Genomic DNA, 6121 nt, shown 5'->3' with positions numbered 1-6121 from the left:
TTTTAATTTTAGTTTTTTTCTCCTTCGATATAAACAACAACGTCAACAAAAACAAATTAAAAAATTTTATTCTTTAACATATTTGATGTTGTAATCCTAAATCATAATCTAAATAATTACAGTATTGAATGATGGCCATTCGAAAGGGAGAAAAGAGAATTGTGAACTGATAATAAATTCTACACTAGTTAAAAAGTACAAAAAGAATTACGAACACATTTCCATCGAAGAAAATAATTTGCAATGCCTTTAATTCTAAAGAAGCCAAAAAGAAAAATATGAAAAATCTCAATTTAAAAAATAATATATATATATATATATATATATGCAATTAATTATTAACTAATAAAATATAATTTTTATCCCATATTAACACAACAACAAAAATTATTTCCTAGACTAGCACAGCTAGGAAAACAATTCCCACAATAACACACAAATAATCATATTTTGGCATGAACCACCAACCAGTTATCTTTTTTTTTTCTTCTTCTTTTATCATGACAATTAACAACATGCATGTCATCAAGTGTGTCAATATTATTAAGTATGTGTTGATGCAATCCAAACAAACACATTACCCAATCAAGACAATGCACCTTAACAATGACAAAACAGTGTATAAAGATCACCGTTATCCATAAATTTCCGTGCATAATGGATATGCACTTTTAATTAAATCGCCGATGTACGGTATTCATATGAAACTATAAAAACATATACATTTATAACACTTATTACACTTATAACAAAAAAAATAAAGTTAAAAAAATGAATAACTTAGTTCACACATACCTAGTGATGCTCATGTTGAATTCAACCCATGAACTTAAGTATGATTTTGTGTATAACGCTTATGCCTTTTCCCAACCCAACTAACATGTTCAAGACAATTACATTGAAATTTTTTTTTTTATTGAAATTTTAAATTTAACAATGTGTTCATAATTATTATTACCGAGCTCCAATTGAAAGTTATCTTCCTGTAATTATATCGAGCATCTGATTTCTCTAAACATCAAGACGACTAATATGAAGATGCTCCCATGACCATAACTTTATATTTAGAATATAAAAAATTAGTTAATATTTAAATTAACTATGTTTAATATTTAATAGGATATAATATCAAATTTTATTTGTAGAAATATTAATAAACATTTGCCAATTTGTTTCCCGTATAATCAATACCATATAATTCATTGATTTTTCTTACTAAATAAAACAATATACACACTAAATTTCATATCTAATTAATCTTCAATTAAAAAAAAAATTCTAACCTAAACCCTAAAATTTTTATCCTAAAAACCAAGTAAAATAACAACATATAGATGCTGTGAGTTAATGACCAGAAAAGGAAGCAACGGTTGAAAGAAAAAGAAAGGTCAAGTCTGTCATAGACATGAGAGGGAAAAGTTTTTTGTTCTGAAGACTTAGATGATGTTGCTTAAGTTGAGAGCATCGCATAAGGATGGAGAGGTAGTGGGGGGCAAAAAAAAGATTAGGGAAAAAAAAAAGGGAAATTACAGAACTAATTAATTCAAAGGTCATGCTAATACTAAATGCACAACTAAGAGGTCACACATATCTCTTTTTGTTTTTATATTTTAAAAATATTTTAAAAAAAAGCTAAAAAAAATTTATATTTTTTTTTGCTTTAAATTAGTATTTTTTTTAGTATTTTTAAATTATTGATATACTGAAATTAAAAATAATTTTTAAATAATAAAAAAATTATTTTAATATATTTTTAAGTAAAAATATTTTAAAAATAATAGTAATTACTTTAAAAATAATATTAACGCGACCAATAATTACACATAATTGCATAATTTAGTACATACAAAATATAGGTTGTGAATATATTACATGCGCTGTATGTGTTATTGTGATAATTATTTTCATAAGTGTGTTAGTTTGAGAAATAAGTTTTTGAAATTTGGAAGAAAAAAAATTAAGAGGAAGGACGAAGTAAAAGGAAGGGTACTTGATAATTGTCCAACCCAGACTGAACAACTGACCCATAGCTAGAATCCAGCAGAGACTTGACGTGTCACTACTGGATTGGCAAGTCCCAGTACTCTCCAGGTTGACCAAAGTTTTCCCGATTCTGAAAAGAAGATAAAGATACAATTATTTGTCACACATCCTGATTGGAAATTATTTACATCACTCAAGGTGTTAAATCCCCAACCACTGCAGAGTCGACACGTAGAAGAAAGTAGCTGCAAAACGCAGAGTCGAGCCACACATGTTGATCTGAAATGTTGAAGGAAGTAGACATGGGAGCATTTGATTACGACACATAATGAAAGAATTATGTGTCGTGTTGTTTTTATCAAAGTACGAAGCAGCCTTTTTCCAGGGAGGGAAAGAGAGACCTTCGACAACTGATTCAGCTGTAGCCTCACCTGCGTGGTTCTTGTACTTGCCTTCTTTTTCATTAAAAAACAACTTTGGCCCATGATGAACAGTGATGCACTGTTCCATTAGTGTCCTTTTATCGCCTAGATTGACTGAGGTGCCCCGCCCCCTCGAGAAACTTGGCTGGCAATGAAGGCTGCAGGTTTTCCAGGCTTCAGTCACACAGCGAGGCCTTTTCAGAGGCTACGCTTAGCCTGAACCTGAGGGTTCTTCGTACTCTTTGTTACTGTTGGGATTCAATGTGAGTGAGATAGTGAATGTGAATCCTTTCGCTATGGTTCGTGGAGGAGAGCATCTAATCATCCTGGCGGAAGAAGCTCCGATCTCAATATTGATGATGCAAGATAGAATAATTTATGTTTTAATTTAATTACTCCAGTTTAGATGGATCAACAGCTTATCCCTGTGGTTCTTAGGACAAACAATGAAGACCATTTATTTCTTTTAGATGTTGTCTTAATAGTTAGTTCTTGAGCCAGGATTTCATCTTGAATCTTCAGTTTTCTATAGGAGATATTTGTCAAACACCTTGTAGGCATCTTCAATAATTGTTAAAGATATCACTAGGAGTGGAAATAGAAATTTAGGGTCGAGGGTGCAAATACATGTTTTTTTTTCAGGGGTGCAAACGTGCTTTTTTCTATAGAATAAGCTTTAAATAGAAGGGTATAATTATAATTTTTTAAAATCTTAGGATGTGAAGGTAAATTTGTTTCAAATTTTAGTTATGGGAGTACTCACATCACTATCTTTTATCAATTATCATCAGTAACCTCTCCACCATATCGTGGAAAAGAATCACGCAATCCCAATTAATCAACTAGCTACTCTAGCAAAATCCACATAAAAAAATATGAATTTATATATTAAAAAAAAACAAGAAAACAACGAAAACAACAAAGCTTCGATTACAAAATCCAAACTAATTAGGTCAGCATAAATAATTTTTTTTAAAACAACATAATTTAAAAAATATTACAGTTGACCAGAAATTATGATATTTTAAAAAAATTATAGTTGTAATTTTATAGTATTTTAATTTTCACAATCAACAAACATTAAATAAAAAAAAAAAATAATAAACAAATAAAACTTTGTAACAAAATTATGTTAATGATATTTTTTATGATTAAAAAGAAATTTTAGATACTAATTCATGAACATTAAACAAAGCTAGCATATGGAGTGAGCCATCCGTCATTTTTATGTGGCTCGCATGGCTCACGTCATTCACTAGCTTTCTTTGATGTCTGTGATTTAATTTTGTAGAGCTTTTTTTTAATGATCTATAGTGTGTTTTTATTTGAGTTTTGGTTTGACTTTGATATTTTATTTTATTTTATTTCCTATTTATTATTCATAAAAACTAAAATAACCTCGTTTTCCATTGTGATATTTAAAAATTATTTTTTCCAACTACACTAGTTTTCAATTTTTATGTTTTTTTCTTTGTTAAGATATACCAATATTTTTTTTTAAAAAAAAAACAATTTTCTAACCATGCAAGCAAAAAATTTGAAACTCTTGACAAGCCGCCATGTTTGTCAAGAAAGACATGCCACCGGCCTATTTTCACTGTAGTCATGCGTATACATTCACTACAATCATTACGCCCACTAGATCATCACCAATTCATAGCCAACAGCGCAACAAGTTTGTTGAATTTGGCTTGTTTTCTTTCTTTGTTTTTTTTTTTTTTTGGCTTGTTGAATTTGGCTTCTTTTCTTGATATTTGAAGAAAGATTATATAAATGAAATAATGAAATTAAGATTTTGGTACGTTATTATATTTTTGGAGAAAAAGGTGTAGATTTTCCTTTGTCTAGTTCAATAGAAACTAAAGAATCTGTTTAATATGTTGTTGTTGTTCAGAAACTAACAAGTAAAATTAGACAAATAATAAAAACATATTTAGTTTATAATTATGCATATATATAACCATTCAATCATCACAAAAATCTAGTATATATACTAAATAAATATATAAACCCATAACAAATACAGGAAAAATAATCATAACATGCAAACTAAACAAAACATTAAAATAATACTTAAACAAAACTAATCTAGAATATTTACTCGTTGAAATTTTTAAAAGATAATTATGACATAACCATGAGACACTCTATAAACCTTTCTAAGCTTTAAATTGATGCCAAAACATTTTATTTTTTATTGCATCATTAAAGAATTCAAATGCATCTTTTATTTTTTTGTAAAAAAATAATAACAGAAAAGCAAGTTTGTAGAAAAATCAACAAAAAAAAAACTCAGGAAAATTCTTGGATCCATTGCCACCCATCAAAACAATTACAAGGATCCTTCGTGTTTAGGCTAAACAATTAATCCCAATATTACGGGGATCAAATTATTTAATTCTTAACAACACGAAAACTAAAGTATAATTCACTCTGCAAAATGTAATTACAAGGATCCTTCGTGTTTAGGCTAGTTTGAAGATGTCTGTGGTTGAAGACCGGAGAGATAAAATTACTGTTTTTTTACAGTAACATGTGCTCAAGTTGCATGCATTTTTCGTACCAACAAAATACATGTAATTATATCATCATCCATTAATCAAATTGCAATGATTCATAGCATATGCATAACGCATGTGTCTGTGCATGTCTTAGCTGGTTCATTTCTTCCAGATTGTACTGCTAAATGTACGTCCTAGCACCTCAAATCACAGTGACCTCCCAAATATTGCACAGACCTCTTTGTTTACAATTTTCAAGCATCCTAATCTCCCAAGTGACATCTGGTGGCCGTGTTGCGGCCCTGACAAGCAGCTGAGAAATTCTCCAACATTAGAGGGATTCAATGTTCTGTTCAATGTTTAGACTTTAGATACATTGATTGTGCATCGCTACGCTAATCGCGATCTGTTCTCCGGCGAGGGGGAAAAGAAACAATGGTCAGGGATAAGGCAGCGAATGTCTGGTGAAAACAAGGGTATTTTCATACTTTTCTTCCAGGTTCGTGTGTGTAGTCAGCAATGAACGAAACCAGGCAAATCCAACCAAGTAGAAAAACCTCATGAGTAACGAGAAAGTCGAGGAGACAGTATCTGGCACCCTCAGATGCATCATACCTTGCGATGAGCCAGAAACTAAGATGATTCTGGTGACGTCTAAATCATCAATCCCACGGTTAAAAGGACACCATAACCCAAGCCACTAGAATATCTGCTTACGCAGTAACCACACTGCAAAGCCACGACGAAAGAACTACAAAGATACGGATATAACATGATATAAATATATTAATACTTAATTCTTCAAGGTCTTGGATAATGATCTTTTTTGTTCATATTTATTTTATTATATTGAAAAACTCGAGATAAATAAGACGATTATTATAAGAATTCTTAAATTATGTTTTTCAAATTTTGTTATATGCTATCCATGATATTATATAACACTAGTTTGATATTTTAAAATTAAAATATACATAAACTATTAAAAACAATTTTCAAGTCTTTCCACTTAAAGAGCTATGATTTAATAATAAATCGATCCATTAATTGTGTGCGGATTAATTCACCAAAAACTTAAACGAAAATTAGTAAGTTTATCAAAAGGAGCTCAATTACCCTTGATGATAAAAATTGGACGGCAAAAAATATTTTGAATGTTGAAGTAAAAAAGTGAAAGGGAGGTAGTAAAACAATACACGACCTAACAGCAGAGGA

The sequence above is a fragment of the Populus alba genome, chromosome 15 (genome assembly GCF_005239225.2).
Source record: "Populus alba chromosome 15, ASM523922v2, whole genome shotgun sequence".
Lineage (NCBI taxonomy): Eukaryota > Viridiplantae > Streptophyta > Magnoliopsida > Malpighiales > Salicaceae > Populus > Populus alba.
This window is presented reverse-complemented; position numbering follows the sequence as displayed.